The sequence below is a fragment of the Schistocerca cancellata genome, chromosome 4 (assembly GCF_023864275.1).
Source record: "Schistocerca cancellata isolate TAMUIC-IGC-003103 chromosome 4, iqSchCanc2.1, whole genome shotgun sequence".
NCBI classification, from domain to species: domain Eukaryota; kingdom Metazoa; phylum Arthropoda; class Insecta; order Orthoptera; family Acrididae; genus Schistocerca; species Schistocerca cancellata.
The window spans coordinates 433618381-433638632 of NC_064629.1; the positions used below are offsets into that span (position 1 = coordinate 433618381).

At 42.2% G+C, this 20252-nt stretch overlaps 1 long non-coding RNA gene and 1 pseudogene across 4 annotated transcripts in view; both read left to right on the plus strand.

The window, feature by feature from the left end:
• Positions 1-20252, plus strand: part of LOC126185160 (uncharacterized) — a 426511-nt gene that overhangs the window by 395470 nt on the left and 10789 nt on the right. Inside the window, exon 1 of one of the 4 annotated variants that reach the window (XR_007536969.1) lies at positions 1709-1726. The exons of 2 other annotated variants lie outside the window; for them this stretch is intronic. This is a non-coding gene — a long non-coding RNA (uncharacterized LOC126185160). Of the gene's footprint in view, positions 1-1708; positions 1727-14084; positions 14228-20252 lie in introns of those variants that run through there. One more of the 4 variants, XR_007536967.1, reaches the window with a different exon arrangement.
• Positions 19006-19123, plus strand: LOC126185469 (5S ribosomal RNA; annotated as a pseudogene).

The window sequence follows — 20252 nt, forward strand, 5'->3', positions numbered from 1 at the left end:
CGCAGGTTCGAATCCTGCCTCTGGCATGGATGTGTGTTGTAAGTAGGCTGTTTATGTTTTCTTATTGACAACGTTACGTAGCGCTCTGTATGAAAATCACTGCCTGTGCTGTGTGCAGTCTGTGGCTAGTTTGCATTGTTGTCTGCCATTGTAGTGTTGGACAGCTGGATGTGAACAGCGCATAGCGTTGCGCAGTTGGAGGTGAGCCGCCAGCAGTGGTGGATGTGGGGAGAGAGATGGCGGAGTTTTGAAATTTGTAACACTGGATGTCATGAACTACTATATACACTCCTGGAAATTGAAATAAGAACACCGTGAATTCATTGCCCCAGGAAGGGGAAACTTTATTGACACATTCCTGGGGTCAGATACATCACATGATCACACTGACAGAACCACAGGCACATAGACACAGGCAACAGAGCATGCACAATGTCGGCACTAGTACAGTGTATATCCACCTTTCGCAGCAATGCAGGCTGCTATTCTCCCATGAAGACGATCGTAGAGATGCTGGATGTAGTCCTGTGGAACGGCTTGCCATGCCATTTCCACCTGGCGCCTCAGTTGGACCAGCGTTCGTGCTGGACGTGCAGACCGCGTGAGACGACGCTTCATCCAGTCCCAAACATACTCAATGGGCGACAGATCCGGAGATCTTGCTGGCCAGGCTAGTTGACTTACACCTTCTAGAGCACGTTGGGTGGCACGGGATACATGCGGACGTGCATTGTCCTGTTGGAACAGCAAGTTCCCTTGCCGGTCTAGGAATGGTAGAACGATGGGTTCGATGACGGTTTGGATGTACCGTGCACTATCCAGTGTCCCCTCGACGATCACCAGTGGTGTACGGCCAGTTTAGGAGATCGCTCCCCACACCATGATGCCGGGTGTTGGCCCTGTGTGCCTCGGTCGTATGCAGTCCTGATTGTGGCGCTCGCCTGCACGGCGCCAAACACACATACGACCATCATTGGCACCAAGGCAGAAGCGACTCTCATCGCTGAAGCCGACACGTCTCCATTCGTCCCTCCATTCACGCCTGTCGCGACACCACTGGGGGCGGGCTGCACGATGTTGGGGCGTGAGCGGAAGACGGCCTAACGGTGTGCGGGACCGTAGCCCAGCTTCATGGAGACGGTTGCGAATGGTCCTCGCCGATACCCCAGGAGCAACAGTGTCCCTAATTTGCTGGGAAGTGGCGGTGCGGTCCCATACGGCACTGCGTAGGATCCTACGGTCTTGGCGTGCATCCGTGCGTCGCTGCGGTCCGGTCCCAGGTCGACGGGCACGTGCACCTTCCGCCGACCACTGGCGACAACATCGATGTACTGTGGAGACCTCACGCCCCACGTGTTGAGCAATTTGGCGGTACGTCCACCCGGCCTCCCGCATGTCCACTATACGCCCTCGCTCAAAGTCCGTCAACTGCACATACGGTTCACGTCCACGCTGTCGCGGCATGCTACCAGTGTTAAAGACTGCGATTGAGCTCCATATGCCACGGCAAACTGGCTGACACTGACGGCGGCGGTGCACAAATGCTGCGCAGCTAGCGCCATTCGACGGCCAACACCGCGGTTCCTGGTGTGTCCGCTGTGCCGTGCGTGTGATCATTGCTTGTACAGCCCTCTCGCAGTGTCCGGAGCAAGTATGGTGGGTCTGACACACCGGTGTCAATGTGTTCTTTTTTCCATTTCCAGGAGTGTATATTATGACTGTTAAGGTAAATACATTGTTTGTTCTCTATTAACATCTTTCAATTGCTAACTATGCCTATCAGTAGATGGTGCCTTCTGTAGTTTGAATCTTTTATTTAGCTGGCAGTAGTGGCGCTCGCTGTATTGCAGTAGCTTGAGTAACGAAGATTTTTGTGAGGTAAGTGATTTGTGAAAGGTACAGGTCAATGTTAGTCAGGGCCATTCCTTTGTAGGGATTTCTGAAAGTCAGATTGCGTTGCGCTAAAAAATATTGTGTGTCAGTTTAAGCACAGTCATGTATAATAGTTCTAAGGGGACGTTTCATATGGCGACCCTTAGCCGAGGATACCTCACTGGAATCTTCTGATTTTTTCTTGTAGTTTGTGTAATTAGTGTAGATTTTGTTTATTGCTAGCGCGTAATAGTAGAGAGAATCTCCTTTGTAGTTGCAGTCTTCCATTGTTGTACAGTAAAACAGTTGTGGCATGCATGTAGATTTGCACCAAGTATTTCGCAGCTGCGCTTGCAATTAACTACATATTATTTTCAGTGCTATGTTAAAGTGTTCTCTTATTTTTGCTCTTCAAATTGTGCTTTTCTGTGTTATCGTGTGAAATATTGTGACAATAATGGCGTGTGAAAAACGTAACACTAGGCTTCAAAGTAAACTGAGAAATAATAGTGACGACGAGCGTAGCTTATCAGCACCACTGTGTAGTGAATTAACAGACATTCGAAGTAGTAATTTGGTAATTGTGCATAGGGAAATGGAGCGGGCGGCAAATAATGGTGTAGACAGTGAAACAGGTAGTGAACAAGGAAGCATTATCGAGCGATCGGTCGGCAACAGATCGCCTCAGGAATCCGAAATGACAGAACACAATATTGCAAATACTGTAGACTTAGGTTTTGGGTCCTCACCGTTTTCTCAAATGAGTCAAGACATATTTTCTGCTTGTCAAAATGTGAATGTTGCCGGTGAAAATGCACTGCCAAAAAGCATAGAGAAACAGATTCCAGACACTAATACATTATTATTGCAATTAATGCAACAAATGGAACAAAATCAGAGACAAATGGGACAAAATCTTCAAAAGTTAGACACAATGGAACAAAATCAGAGACAAACACAGCAAAAGCTTCAAAAGTTAGACACAATGGAACAAAATCTTCGGAAGTTAGACGCCACACTTGAACAAACACGTGAAGATTTAACTACTGAGTTACATAACATTGAATCGAAATGTCAAAACCGAGCGAGGTGGCGCAGTGGTTAGCACACTGGACTCGCATTCGGGAGGACGACGGTTCAATCCCGTCTCCGGCCATCCTGATTTAGGTTTTCCGTGATTTCCCTAAATCGTTTCAGGCAAATGCCGGGATGGTTCCTTTGAAAGGGCACGGCCGATTTCCTTCCCAATCCTTCCCTAACCTGAGCTTGCGCTCCGTCTCTAATGACCTCGTTGTCGACGGGACGCTAAACACTAACCACCACCACCGAAATGTCAAAAAGTCTGTAATGACGTAAAAACACAAATTTGTGAGCATTTTCAACCTATTTTTTCGCGGCATGAAAATGCATTACAGAATCACGAAGCAGCCATAAAAGAACTGCAAACCATTGTTCATGAAAATCATGAGACCTTGTGGGCTAAAATTGACTCAGTTGTATCTACCGATTCGGTTACGCAACTTGCAAAAACTCAGGAAAGCTTAAAGGACACAGTAGATTCGATTTCAACACAAATGGACACTCTGAAACTTGGTTCAGAAAAACACACTGAGGAAATGTGTTCACTATCGGAGAAAGTAGCCGAACTTTCGGATCAGGTCACTAACTTATCTACAAAGGTAGATGATGATCTGAATGACACAAGACCCGTAGCCTTCACTGACACAGAAGAGTATGAACAAATTAGAAAATTCAAACAAAATCAAAATCAAATCAATACACAGTACAAAAGAGAAATCCGGGAAGTACAAGATCAGTTGACGCAGGTAATACAAGAATTACATATTTCAGAGGACACTCGCGCTCCAGTACGGGAAGAGGGACATAGAAATACGGAACAACCACAAAATAATAACACAGGACATTTCGGAAATTATGAAAGAAATTGGCAAGGCGCATTGGATTTTGAGATGGAACCGCCGAAACGAAGTAACAATGAGCGATGTGCGACTCGCCGACACGATAATTTCGACTATAAGCTGTTCATTACTACACGTAAATTCAAAACATTTAAGAATTCTGACAACGACATTCATCCACAAGCATGGCTTCATCAATTTTCTCATTGTTTTCCTCCCAACTGGTCATTGGAGCACAGGTTAGAATTTATGTGTGGCTTCTTGGAGAATGAACCAGCTGTAAGAATGCGATCGGTCATTCACGATTGTCACAGTGAAGGAGAATTTTATCATGCCTTCCTCTCAGCGTATTGGTCTCAAGCTACACAAGACCGAGTAAAACATAGCATCATAATGATGAAATGTTTCGGACAATCTGAATTTTCCAGTCTTATGAAATATTTTGAAGACATGTTGCATAAGAATCAGTATCTTTCAAACCCATACAGCCCCTCAGAACTCATCCACATTTGCTTAATCAAACTGCCTGAACATTTACGACATATTATTTTAGCAGGACGTTGCAAAGACGACATTGAAGCTTTTCAGGGACTGTTACGAGAACTGGAAATTGACACTGACAATCGCGGAACGCGAAAACAGGAGTACAACAATTACAAGTCACATCTGTCACAATTCCGCGATGACAGAAATAATAAATGGACACGACAAGGCTATTCTTAAAACGTAAATCGTGACCAAAACAGACACCACCCGTATGACAACCGTTGGCAGATTAGTAATAATTACAGGGAAAGATCACCTCTCCGCGGTAATGACTATCACAGAGACAATCAGAGAAACAGACAATATCGGAACCAGAACTATTATTATCACGGGAGACAGAATAACTTTAGACGCAACGGTCCAGCGCGCAGTTACGGCTCAGGGAGAAATTCTCCACCACGTGACCGACAAGAAAGAAACTATGGAATCTACCAACATGACGACAGACGATATGATCGTAACGACAGACCTGAACTGCATCAGAACTGGCGGGATTTAAACAGGGCAGGGCCCTCTCGTCACGGTGAATTTGTAGAAGTTAGGTCTCCAAATCCCAATAACGACGCGCGCCAACAAAGAGACAATAGGCAATGACTCACACCGCTGGCAGCCACAAAACGTACTTATGAAACTGACGACGCAGCTGCCGTAGCTAGTAATTACGTAAAAATGGAAGACATTAGGGACATCTTACTCCAGGAACATGATGTAAAACTTAACAACATTGCATATCCTGTGATTCACATTACTGTAAATGACGTAAAATTTACAGCAGTACTTGACTCTGGCAGTCCCATTTCAGTAATTAGTGAAACAGCTTTTAGCAAGTGCAACAAATCGAACGATTGCCCCACACTTCCGTTACGTAAGATTAAATTACAAGGTGCAATCTTTGGAAAAAGTGTAGATGTACGCCAACAAACCAACTTAGAATTCTTTTGTCAAAGCCACAGCTTCTCTATGAACTTTCTTATTGTTCCATTATTGTCGACGGAAATTATACTGGGAGTAGACTTTTTGAATGAATACAAAGCAATCTTAAGCTTTCACGATGCTGAAATAAGTTTAGAGAAAGAAGGTAAGTCAACAGCTTTGAAGTTTGAAGACTGGCTCTCAAACCATGACGAGGAAATTAATCGGCTTTACCTTCTGTTAGACAACCGTTCGGAATTTTCTACGGAACTAGACACTAACAATCACTCTGCAAGTACTGACAGGGATGATATCGACAGCATATTTGAAACTAATGAGTTAATTCAGAATAAAATTCTAACAATTGAGAATTGTAATGACACTGATAGGCAGGACCTTTTTGAGATTTTACAAGCACATTCCACAGTTTTTACTCACAAAACAGGAACAATCAAGTGATTTCAATACCAATTTCGTGTTCGTGAGCATACTAAATTTTGTGTTAGACCATACGTAATTCCAGCACATTATAGGGACCATGTTAGAACAGAAATACAATCTATGCTTGACGAGGGCATTATTGAGCCTGCAGTAAGCTCATACAACAATCCGTTACATGTTGTTGAGAAGAAAAATGGATCGATCAGGCTTGTCTTAGATTCGAGACAAATCAATACTATCATTAATCCTGAAACAGACAGGCCGCAGACGATGGAAGAACTTCTTCAAAATTTTAATGGTGTAAAAGTGTTGTCTTCCATTGATCTCAGATCCAGCTTTTATCAGATCGAACTTCATCCAGAATGTAGAAAATACACAGCTTTTCTTTGTTTGGCGTTTGTTATCAGTTTCGGAAACTTCCTTTTGGTTTGAACATTTCTTCGGCAGCATTCATTCGCGGGCTAAATTCCATATTACCTGAGTTCTTAAAACGTCACATCACCTTATATGTGGACGATATTCTGATAGCAGAAGCCTCATGGGAACAACACAATCGCATCCTCAACAGCGTGTTACATATTTTTGCAGAATCTGGAATTACAGTTAACTTGGAAAAGTCTGAATTCGGTAGGACAAAGGTGAAGTTTTTGGGACATATTATTTCTTCTGAAGGCATTCAGCCGGATCCTGAAAAGTTAGAAGCAATCAGAGCCATTCCAGTTCCATCCACAAAAGGACAAGTCCGCAGTTTTCTAGGTCTCGTAAATTTTTACCGTCGTTTTCTGAATATGCAAATTCTTGTTACACCAAAACTTTGTTCTCTCACTGGAAAAAATACTATTTGGAACTGGGACGAACAAGCACAGTTGGAATTCAATTCTTTGAAAGAAGCGTTACTTCACGCGCCAATACTAGCTCATCCAGATCTGTCACAAGATTTCTGCCTTAGCACGGATTCTTCTAAAGTCGGTCTTGGTGCCCATTTATTTCAAGAAGCCATAGAAAATGACATTACTGTTCAGAAAACCATTGCTTTTGCTAGCCGAGTGCTAACAAAATCTGAAAAAAATTATTCCGTTACTGAATTAGAAGCTTTAGCTATCGTTTGGGCATTTAACAAATTCCGTTTCTTTCTTTCTGGTAAGCACGTAAAAGTATACAGTGATCATCGTGCATTACAATTTCTTATGTCTTCAAAATTAAATCATGACAGGTTAAAACGTTGGGCATTGTTTCTGCAAGAATTCCGCTCCACAATAGTCTACATTCGCGGCAAGGAGAACATTGTTGCGGACGCGCTGTCACGCGCACCGGCTGGGCTTGAGAAAGTAACACAGAAGGCAACATTGAGAAAAATTTCAGTATTCTTTACATTCAGAAAGTCGCCTTTGGTAACTTCATCACCACATCTTTAAAGGACATTGCTCATGAACAAGATAAAGATCCGATTGGGAAAGACATCAAAAGTAAATGGCATGAAAAGACACACACTCAGATTCGGCATTATTACCTGGTTAGAAACAACATACTCTTCAAACACTGCACTGTTGATGACAAGCTACGGGTACTTTGCATTCCAGACGATTTTGTTAATAAGCTCATTTGGTACATTCATTTCAGCTACGCACATTTTGGCCCACGAAAATGTTATCATATTCTTCGAACGACTTGTTATTTTAACAATATGGAAAAGCGAATTCGAAGAGTCTTGTCTATTTGTAAACTTTGTCAAAAGGCGAAACCATCTACTATCTCACATCGTGCTCGGTTGTTTCCTATTATTCCTTCTAAATTAAAAGAATTTGCTGCTGTTGATCTCTTGGGACCCCTTGTCAGAACATCGAATGGATTTTCGTACGTTCTAGTCGCTGTTGAACTTACTTCAAAATTTGTTTCTTTCACTCCGTTACGTAAAGCCACTGGACGGTCTGTATCCAACGCCTTTGTTAAAAATTTCTTACGTGAAGTTGGCCACGTTGCTAAAGTCATTTCAGATAACGGACCGCAATTCAGATCTGCTGTTTGGTCACGCATGCTTCGGAATCATAAAATCAAACCTGTTTTTATTTCATTGTATTCACCACATTGTAACCCCTCCGAACGGATTATGAAAGAAATCAATAAGCTTTGCAGACTTTATTGTCACAGAAAGCATCAAGATTGGGACAGATATTTACACTTATTTCAAAACGTGCTGAATGAAATGTCTCATGACTCCACTGCTTTACCACCTACTCTTGTACTGAAGAATGAAGAACCACCGAACAGAATCAGAGAGCTTGTACTTTTCCCGAATACACGTAAACTTCGACACAAAGACATAATTGATTTGGCTCTTAAAAATATAAAATCTGCAGCAGACAAAAGGAGAAAACTACACGGTAAAGCAAATGCAAAGAAATTATATATTGGTCAGAAAGTTCTCATTAAAGCTCATTCATTGTCACATAAGAAGAAACACTTGAGTCACAAATTCTTTCTAGTTTACAATGGACCTTACGATATGATAATTGCGTTGAAGTTGAAACTCTGCGTACTAGGAAGAGTAAAGGTTTACACCACATTTCACATGTAAAACCGTTTATTGAAGATAATCTGCTTTCTAACTTTGTCTTTGCCATAAAACGTTTCACTTCACGTTACTAGTATGCTGTAGAAACTGTTACCATGCAACAATGTTTGAAGTTAAATATCCAGTCAAGAACCATGAGAACTTATTTAAACAGAAATTACGAATGCATTGTTATTGCGAACAGACGACACAGTGTTATTGTGTGTGTACATTCTTGCTTGTTAGTTGCACGATTACGTAACAACTATAAGGCTCACATACTTAGAACATATACTGGTACTGCTAATGAGATTCTACATCTACATCTACATTTATACTCCGCAAGCCACCCAACGGTGTGTGGCGGAGGGCTCTTTACATGCCATTGTCATTACCTCCCTTTCCTGTTCCAGTCGCGTATGGTTCGCGGGAAGAATGACTGTCTGAAAGCCTCCGTGCGCGCTCTAATCTCTCTAATTTTACATTCGTGATCTCCTCGGGAGGTATAAGTAGGGGGAAGCAATATATTCGATACCTCATCCAGAAACGCACCCTCTCGAAACCTGGCGAGCACGCTACACCGCGATGCAGAGCGCCTCTCTTGCAGAGTCTGCCACTTGAGTTTGTTAAACATCTCCGTAACGCTATCACGGTTACCAAATAACCCTGTGACGAAACGCGCCGCTCTTCTTTGGATCTTCTCTATCTCCTCCGTCAACCCGATCTGGTAGGGATCCCACACTGATGCGCAATACTCAAGTATAGGTCGAACGAGTGTTTTGTAAGCCACCTCTTTTGTTGATGGACTACATTTTCTAAGGACTCTCCCAATGAATCTCAACCTGGTACCCGCCTTACCAACAATTAATTTTATATGATCATTCCACTTCAAATCGTTCCGCACGCATACTCCCAGATATTTTACAGAAGTAACTGCTACCAGTGTTTGTTCTGCTATCATATAATCATACAATAAAGGATCCTTCTTTCTATGTATTCGCAATACATTACATTTGTCTATGTTAAGGGTCAGTTGCCACTCCCTGCACCAAGTGCCTATCCGCTGCAGATCTTCCTGCATTTCGCTACAATTTTCTAATGCTGCAACTTCTCTGTATATTACAGCATCATCCGCGAAAAGCCGCATGGAACTTCCGACACTATCTACTAGGTCATTTATATATATTGTGAAAAGCAATGGTCCCATAACACTCCCCTGTGGCACGCCAGAAGTTACTTTAACGTCTGTAGACGTCTCTCCATTGATAACAGCATGCTGTGTTCTGTTTGCTAAAAACTCTTCAATCCAGCCACACAGCTGGTCTGATATTCCGTAGGCTCTTACTTTGTTTATCAGGCGACAGTGCGGAACTGTATCGAACGCCTATCGGAAGTCAAGGAAAATAGCAACTACCCGGGAGCCTGTATCTAATATTTTCTGGGTCTCATGAACAAATAAAGCGAGTTGGGTCTCACAGGATCGCTGTTTCCGGAATCCATGTTGATTCCTACATAGTAGATTCTGGGTTTCCAAAAACGACATGATACTCGAGCAAAAAACATGCTCTAAAATTCTACAACAGATCGACGTCAGAGATATAGGCCTATAGTTTTGCGCATCTGCTCGACGACCCTTCTTGAAGACTGAGACTACCTGTGCTCTTTTCCAATCATTTGGAACCTTCCGTTCCTCTAGAGACTTGCGTACACGGCTGTTAGAAGGGGGGCAAGTTCTTTCGCGTACTCTGTGTAGAATCGAATTGGTATCCCGTCAGGCCCAGTGGACTTTCCTCTGTTGAGTGATTCCAGTTGCTTTTCTAATGCAACATTTTGGTTTACTTGAAAATACATTCTGGATTTAAGGTACTTTCTGTGAGATAACAGATGAGACAGTGGTTAGTTTATGTGACAGCTACACGATTTTATCACGACGCTACTAATGAGTGACAATTTACAATGTTGCTTTTGCGGTGTTTCTGTTTCATATCTGCACAGTTTTTTCTGTATTATTCTGGAAAGTAAAACATGTTTTAGTAGTAACTTTTGTGGTATAGCTACAATGAGACAGCCTTTTCTGTAGCACAACAATACGTTACAGCACAGTAATTTCTTCATCTCAACAATAAGCGTAATAACTAAGATATCTATACGCAAAGCATTTCACTTTTGTTTATCATGAGGTAAGTACATTGACTTCTGCAGAACTTAGCTTTCGGAGGACAATAACTACGACACTTTCACAGAGATTATCTTACAGCAAGACGCACATTTAGCGCTACAGGACACGTATTTGAGTGATTAATTTTGTACTTAAATCATTTATTTTTAAAGATATTTGAAGTACAATGATACAAAGGTTTTCCGTAATACATTTCATTCCATTCTTGTAATCTGTAACACCTGAGGGTATAATTACATTAATCCTCAGGGGGGTACACGCTTACTTTGTGTATCATGTGTTTGGCAAGCACAAGGAGCCCTAGCTAATATGGTATTTGCTTATACAACTTTACACATCGGTACCATATTCCTCTAACACATAAATTACATAGCTATCTGATCATTTAACTGAGAGAGACAAACTTTTTTACTACGGCAGTGACAGATGTTTACGTAATTACACCGTTGGATAACTTCACACTTACGAAATTGTATTTTGTCTGTACTTTGTGAACTGTTCATATTTTTTCGGACCCATTGTGATATTATGAGAGCTTTGAATGATATATTTGGTATGGGATCACGATTTTTAAAGTACGTTTGATGCAGATGACACTTTTGACATGAGCAGAGAATTTTTTTAGGTTTTGAAATTATTGGAGGAAGCTACGACGATTTTGAGAGTTGACTGAGGTGTTATGATGTTATTTTTACGGCGACGATGTGTATTATGCTGTTGAGGTATGTTTATGATCAATAATCCGATGCTATATGAGGAATTTGATTATGCTATGTATTTATTAAGATGAAATATTGAAGAAGTGTCGACGAATATGTATATGTGTAGTAAGGTAAGGAATAAGGAATAGTGGTTAGGGACTCTGACTTGTGGAAAAGGATGTTGGAAACCAAGAATCATACTTTAAGAGTTATGAAATGTGTGTAAATGCGTGAATGTATCACAATGCCGGCGAAAATTTTTTGGACAATGTTATATTCATAGGATTTTGTTTCTACACATCTGCAACACAAATTCTTGACCTGTGAAATATTTTTATATGAGACTGTCACTGTAGCGGAAACTGCTGTCGTAAATATTTCCGTAAGAAAGTTAAGTGACCACCTGCACGTAATGCGTCGTGGGCACCCAGCTGTGTCAGGCACCTGGAGAAAAAGCCATTAGAGTGTGCCTTTTCAGAGGCACAGGTAGAAAAAAAGAAAGGGGAGGCCATTATCCTCGCTATTGACATTTCCTTGTTGAAAGCATACTGTGAGCTCGTAATTTATGATATTTACTAAAATGCCTAATGAAATGATGAGAAACATTTTACATCTATTGTCTTTGTAGTTGAGAGATTGCTCATTTTGTTTAATATCTGGTTTCCAGCTGTGTTGCAGCATTAGTTTTATAAAATAAACTTAGATGCATTTGCTAATGTGAGCACTTTTTCTCAACAGATCTATTAAATAATTATTTTATGATCCACATTCTTCGAAAAAGGAGCTCTTGGAATGGAAAGAACAATAAGAGGGGACTGATAACAATAACTGCATATATAATTTTCTTTTCGATTACTTGGTAATTTTTTGTAGAATTCGTTTTTGTGGTGCACCACTTTAATTACATAGACATTAAGATGTGAATATACATTTCCCTTGTCTGCATTGTTGTCTTTAATGTAATATTTTTTCTGCTTGAGCTTTGTCATGTTTGGAGATAAGTTATTGCATTTGCTGCTGCTGTTTGCCAGGCATAGTGCTACTAAATTTCACTTTGTATTACTCTGTTAAGCTAGTTTTACTACTGATTTATTTTTCTTGTTGCTGCACATTGGCTCATATTAGTTGTAATGTTGCATTGCTTGGTAATGTAGATTTACTGTAGCTTGCTTTGCAATTTTCCATTTTTTTTTGTCATTGCTGTTTGTGTTAATTGTTTTGTACTGCTGCATTGCCTCGTCCCTTAGTTTAGCATCTGAGCTCAGTAGATTTAAGTTAGCTTAAGAGGGGGTAGCCTATAAGAGAATGAGCTGCGATGAATTTGAAGAAATGCACTGAGAGGCTATACGAGAAAAGTACAGAAAGCAGGTATAGATAGGACTTTTGGAAATAATGAAGAATGAAGGGAGCTCTCCAAGAAGCAAAGAAAGTTTTGTTTGCAAAATACTGCAATAATCCTTGAAGGAAGCTCTCCAAGAAGCAAAGAAAGTTTTGTTTGCAAAATACTGCGATAATCCTTGTATTATTCCGCTATATGTTTGTGTACCCTTGTGAATTTATATTTTTCCTGTATTTATATGTTTATCTGATAAGACTTATGTTGTAGAATTTTTCTAATACTAAGCCACATTCACTATGATGAGGAATACTGTTATCCTCAAATATAATTGGCATTAATAATATGTTATTTACCTTGTAAATATGCTTCGACATTATTTATTCTATTTTATTTTAATGCTCATGTGTAAAGTTGATGTTTCAAAAGTTATTCTGATCTTTTATGTATGTACTCATGTCATAATTCCTGTAACACTGATGTATAGGTTATTTCGATTCTGTTGTAAAGCCTGTACTACAAATGTTATCTGTATTATTATGTTCTTAAAGATGTTTTCTGTATCTCTGTAATTGTATTCTCATGTTATAAAATTGTAATTGACACCAGTTTATCAAATTTAATAACTGGTAAGCATTCATTTCACTGCACACATTTCTGTTGGTCATAGTATATGCACAATATGTGAAAAAAAGAGCTTCTGTAAAGTTTGGAAGGTAGGAGACGAGGTACTGGCAGAAGTAAAGCTGTGAGTACCGGGCGTGAGTCGCGCTTCGGTAGCTCAGTTGGTAGAGCACTTGCCCGCGAAAGGCAAAGGTCCCGAGTTCGAGTCTCGGTCGGGCACACAGTTTTAATCTGCCAGGAAGTTTCAGGACTGTTAGTGTTTGCACGTGTGTTAATAATTGAGCAAGGGACTGGATAACAGCATTGCTGGTTCTAAGGACATTTCAAAAAAATTTTTTTGTTAGTGCACAATTGGTGGTTCATGGACTTGCTATATTCTCCGCAAGACTCTTCAATGGTGATTGTAAGGACTGCAGTGGGTCTGCACCTCTGGTGGCCCACCAATACCATACTCTCTACCAGGACTACAGTGAGTCTGCTCTGTGATGACCTACCCACCAATATTCTTCAGAACTTCGAATGACTCTGCTGTGGGTTTGCTCTGTTGTGGCCCATTACCTGTCAGCATGTCAAGAGTCAGCACTGTCTTTCTGTTAGAAGGACAACACTACTTCTTCAAGACTGCATGGAAATCCACTCCTTCCGTGTGCATTGTCTTTTACTGCTCAGACTTTGAGAAAAGAAACGGCAGTTTTACTGTGATGAATGATCAGGACTGTCTTTATGGACTGTGAGAAAATTTTAGCTTTTGACCAACATTGTATTAATAAGTGTGTGCATTTGATATCTTTGTTATTGTAATTATGAAAAATTTTATCAAATCTGTATTGGCCACTGCCCAAAACAATTTGTAAAATTTTTTGTGGGGAGCATGGGGGCTATGTAAGTAGGCTGTTTATGTTTTCTTATTGGCAACGTTACGTAGCGCTCTGTATGAAAATCACTGGCTGTGCTGTGTGCAGTCTGTGGCTAGTTTGCATTGTTGTCTACCATTGTAGTGTTGGACAGCTGGATGTGAACAGCGCATAGCGTTGCGCAGTTGGAGGTGAGCCGCCAGCAGTGGTGGATGTGGGAAGAGAGATGGCGGAGTTTTGAAATTTGTAACACTGGATGTCATGAACTACTATATATATTATGACTGTTAAGGTAAATACATTGTTTGTTCTCTATTAACATCTTTCAATTGCTAACTATGCCTATCAGTAGTTAGTGCCTTCTGTAGTTTGAATCTTTTATTTAGCTGGCAGTAGTGGCGCTCGCTGTATTGCAGTAGCGTGAGTAACGAAGATTTTTGTGAGGTAAGTGATTTGTGAAAGGTACAGGTCAATGTTAGTCAGGGCCATTCCTTTGTAGGGATTTCTGAAAGTCAGATTGCGTTGCGCTAAAAAATATTGTGTGTCAGTTTAAGCACAGTCATGTATAATAGTTCTAAGGGGACGTTTCATAGTGTGATGTCCTTAGGTTAGTTAGGTTTAAGTAGTTCTAAGTTCTAGGGGACTGATGACCACAGATGTTAAGTCCCATAGTGCTCAGAGCCATTTGAACCATTTTTGAACCTTGATGCCTCAGGATTTGTCCTATCGACCGACCCCTTAACTTTTCTACCCAATTCGATTCATTACCTCTTGATTAGTTTCGCAGTCTATCCATCAAATTTTCAAAATTCGTCTGTAGACCCATATTTCAAACGCTTTCGTTTTTTTCTTGTGTGAACTGCTTAAAGTCCACGTTTCATTTCTCCATAAGACTACAACCTCAGACAAATAATTTCAGAAAAGGCTTCCCAACACTTAACTTATATTCGAAGTTAATGTTTCTTTAAAAAAGATTTTTTTCTATTTGCACCCTGAAAATAATAATTCATTTTTAATTTCTCACTTTCTGATATAATATATGAAGACACTGGGTGAACTGAAAGCTCTGCAGGATGGTCCAGCCTTGTAAAAGGAAATTGGTGATGAATAGAAATTTAAAGTCAAGTATAGGGGGCAGTCAAATGAAAACGAGGCAGATTATTTCAAAAGTAATTGCCATAATTCTTAATAGATTTATGCCACTGTCAGACAAGATGTTCAATGCCTTCATGAAAAAATGTTTGTGGTTGCCCACATAACCACGATTGTACTCAAGCGTGCACCTCTTCGTCCAAAGCAGATCGACGGCCGCGAATGACTTTCTTCGGGGCTCAAAAATATGGAATCGCATGGGGCGATATCGGGACTGTATGAAGGATATGTAAGGGTTTCCCAGAGAAACGTCTGCAGACTAGTCGAAACAATCTGTCCCCATTCAATATCCACATTTTTAGAGCCCTGAAGAAAGACATTCGTGGCCGTCGATTTGCTTCGAACTAATAGGTGCACACATAGTTACAACTGTGTTTCCGTAAGCAACTGCAAACATTATTCCGTGAATAAATTGACCTTCTAGTCCAGAAATTCCCAAACTCTTCCTCTGACGGAGCTCTCTGAGAATCCTACTGATTTGGCGGAACACTTATTTTATTTTGAAGGACAATAAAATTTTTAAAAAATTAGAAAACTTCTTTTATTCAGTGATTAATTTTAAATCATGAATAATAATACAGAAATCATAACAAAATTAAAAACATAGCTAGTTCCGTCAAAATGTCGAAAAATAAAACCACCATACAAGTAATAGTTTTTCGCGGAGCACTTATTGACTTCCCACGATACACCAGCGTTCCGCGGGACACAGTTTGGGAAACCCTGGTGTAGTAAAACTGGAAATGCCGTGTGGCTAGGGCCTCCCGTCGGGTAGACCGTTCGCCTGGTGCAAGTCTTTCGAGTTGACGCGACTTCGGCGACTTGCGTGTCGATGGGGATGAAATGATGATGATAAGGACAACACAACACCCAGTCCCCGAGCGGAGAAAAGCTCACACCCAGCCGGTAATCGAACCCGGGTCGTTAGGTATGACATTCCGTCGCGCTGACCACTCAGCTACCAGGGGCGGACCTTGGTCTAGTGTTACAGTGGGATAAATGTATTAACAGTTATAGCGATTACTTTTGAAATAATGAATAGTTTACTTACATTTTTCCATCTGTCTCGTTTTTGTTTTACTGACCCTTGTACACTGGAGGAAAAAAAAAACTAGTACACCTGTAAAGACAACGTCGATTTTGATTCGATGACGGCATATGCCAGCAGGGGGATAGTTGATGTACTGATGATGCCGGCCGCTGTGAGCGAGCGGTTCTAGGCGCCTCTGTCCGGAACCGCGCTGCTGCTACGGTCGCTGGTTCGAATCCTGCCTCGGGCAGGGATGTGTGTGTTGTCCTTAGATTAGTTAGGTTTAAGTAGTTCTACGTTCTAGGGGACTGATGACCTCAGATGTTAAGTCCCATAGTGCTTAGAGCCATTTGAACTGATAATGGTTTCAGCGTCGTCCGCCACCATATAGCGTAGTGGCACAGCGACCAGAGCGCCATTTGTGTTTACCCTTATAAAGGGAATGCTGACAGCCAGAAGGCTAGTGTGGTGCAAACGTATGAAGCAAGCAGGCAACCATGCCACAGAGACGCATTCGTGCTTCCTACAGCCAGATGAGCGAGTTTCACAGGGGTCAGATCACGGTCTTCCGAGCGGCAGGTTGGTCCTTTCGGAGAATTGCCACACAAGTTGGACGTGCTGCGTCAGTTGGGCAATGATGCTGGTATCAGTGATCACGTGAACATTCTCAGACACGTAGACGAGGTTCCGGACGTCCACGCACCGCAGTGGTCCGCCAGGATCGTCGTATTGTAAGGCCAGCAGTGGCAGATCGTACAGCTACCACAGCACAGATAAGAGGGCTTGTGAGACCAGATGTGTCAACACGAACTGTTGCGAACTGGTTATTAGCAGTGAGACTACGCACACCTATAGCCCACCTTCCAGTCAAGACACAGCATCGAAACGCACGTCTCGAGTGGTGCCGTCAGACGATCATTTGGAAGGTGGTGTGGCGCGCCACGGTCTTCAGCGATGAAGGCAGATTCTGCCTGCACGCAAGTGATGGTCGTTTGCACGTTCGACATAGACCTGGTGAGCGCTGTCTCGTAGAGCCCATTCGTTCAGAGCGCACTGGCCCCATACCTTTGGTGTTTCTGGAGGGAAGAATGTTGTTAGACTCATTCTTTTGCCATTCTTGAGACAGGAAGATCCTGTCGGTCCAACAAGATGATGCTCGCCTTCACACTGCCCATGAAACTCAACGTGCTCTACAAGCCGTGCAGCAACTTACCTGGACAGCAGAATCTCTGGACTTGTCTCCAAGCGAGCACGTGTGGGATGTGATGGGACGAGAAGTGACTCCTGTGACTCGACAGCCAACAACTCCCACAGAACTACATGAACGGGTCGAGCAGGGCGGCATAACTTATCCGAGGACACCCTATTCGCCACATGAATGATAGTCAGCGCCTACACTGCCGCCTATGGGGGCTATACCGCCTACTAATATGAGTGTTTCAGCATGGGTCGATATCTAGAACCTCAGAATGGCTTGTGTTTTTGATTTGTGAATGTAATCATTTCATGTACTCCATATCCACTACTGCAACAACAAATCTTGAGTGAACTGCAAACCTCTAAAAGCGGTACTAATTTTTTTCTGGCAGTGTAGTATGAGATGGGAGAGGGGGGAAAGCCTGTGATGCTCTGTTACAAACATGGCGGTCATTTTCGAGCCAACCGTCTTGGGTGCAACTCACAATTTTCATACGATAAGTGGCTCGTGTGACGTATCAAACAGATAGAGAATTATACTAGAAAGACGATTGTTCTTCCATCTGAGCATTTTATAAACCAGGCGTGCCTTTTTCCAAGGTGAACACATACATCGTTCCTCGGCGTCCCAGATGCGCTCAAAATCATTGGGGTCTGGTAACATGACAGGTCACACACGGACTCTCATGTCGTAGGGTGATACATCGTTCTGACGTGACTTGTTTCTTAAACTGTATTGTACCCTAGGGATAAACCGAATGAGGCAGTACTGTTTTAAACAAAGCGGCCTTGTACATGGGAGGGTGCAAGATCCAATCTTCATCCAGTCACACATATTTAAGTTTTGCATGGTTTCCCTAAATTACTAGAGGTAAATGCCGTGATAGTTTCTATTATAAGACTCCAGCCGACTATCTGCCCCATCCTTGTGGTACTAGACCTGTAAGTATGTAAATGTCTATATATGTGAATTACTTTATTTTTGTTGTTCTTAAATTGTAATACTGAGACATCTCGAATGTCCGTGAAGCGGACGTATACGGATGAATAAAACTACTACTACACTACTGGCCATTAAAATTGCTACACCACGAAGATGACGTGCTACAGACGCGAAATTTAACCGACAGGAAGAAGATGCTGTGATATGTAAATGATTAGCTTTTCAGAGTATTCACAGAAGGTTGGCGCCGGCGGCGACACCTACAACGTGCTGACACGAGGGAAGTTTCCAACCGATTTCTCATACACAAACAGCAGTTGACCGGCGTTGCCTGGTGAAACGTTGTTGTGATGCCTCGTGTAAGGAGGAGAAATGCGTACCATCACGTTTCCGACTGTGATAAAGGTCGGATTGTAGCCTATCGCGATTGCGATTTATCGTATTGCAACATTGCTGCTAGCGTTGGTCGAGATCCAATGACTGTTAGCAGAATATGGAATCGGTGTGTTCAGGAGGGTAATACGGAACGCCGTGCTGGATCCCAACGGCCTCGTATCACTAGCAGCCGAGATGACAGGCATCTTATCCCCATGGCTGTAACGGATCGCGCAGCCACGTCTCGATCCCTGAGTCAACAGATGGGGACGTTTGCAAGACAACAACCATCTGCACGAACAGTTCGACGACGAAAAATGAAGGTGCAAAAGGAAAGAAACTCAAAATCTAGAACAGCTTTTACCTGGTTATAGCCAACAGTCTTACCGCAGTGGTAACACCGGTTCCCGTCAGAACACCGAAGTTAAGCGCTGTCGGGCTGGTCTAGCACCTGGATGGGTGGCCATCCGGTCTGCCGAGTGCTGTTGGCAAGCGGGGTGCACTCAGCCCTTGTGAAGCAAACCGAAGAGCTACTTGATTGAGAAGTAGCGGCTCCGGTCTCGGAAACTGACGTACGACCGAGAGAGTGGTGTGCTGACCACGTGCCCCTCCATACCCACATCCAGTGACGCCTGCGGGCTGAGGATGACACGGCGGCCTGACGGTACCGTTGGGCCTTCGTGGCCTGTTCGGCCGGAGTTAAGTTTAGTTTTACTTGGTTATAGCGAAGTAAATACTTTGGTAACTTATACGTTTACAACAGACCACATTTACAAAAGGTTTTCGAGATTTGCACCATTTGACCGAATGCAAGTATTGCATCACTAAATCACCTTTTCACGCCGAAGTCCAACCGCTGCACGTACGGCGATGTACGTCATCTGGTGGCGTCACATGTTCAATATTTCTCATCCATTTTTGGGCGGCCAGCCGATGTGGCCGAGCGGTTCTAGGCCCTTCAGTCTGGAACCGCGCGACCGCTACGGTGGCAGGTTCGAATCCTGCCTCGGGCATGGATGTGTGATGTCCTTAGGTTAGTTCGGCTTAAGTAGTTCTAAGTTCTAGGGGACTGATGACCTCAGATGTTAAGTCCCATAGTGCTCAGAGCCATTTGTTCAAATTTCCCGATATTTGCGACCCCATGTGTCTTATATTATTTTACTTGTCTCAGCGTCACCTACGTCTTTTCGGTAGTTTTTAAACGGTAACAAGAATCATCCTGTAGATATAAATGCACATGTCGATTATTTTACTCCCATTTCTCACTCTTACGTTTCAGCAGGACGTGCCAGCGGCATTTTATGACACAGAAAAAAGTGTACCCTTTTCTAGCGTAATGAAGATCAGGAGCAAGGGTGGCTACAAAACAGACCTAAAATCCTTCAAGAATGCGAAGGAATGTTTCTTAAAGGTACAGGTAAACTTGTTTAACTACTGTTTTTACTTTTAGTAACAGTCTCATTTCTTCTACGTCTGCATCTATAAAATTATATACTACGCAAACCACTGTACAGTACGTGGCGCAGGGTATATCTTACCAATATTATTTACATTATTTCCTATTGCATTCGCATATTCAGCGAGGGAGATATTACTATCTATATGGCTCTGCATGCGCCC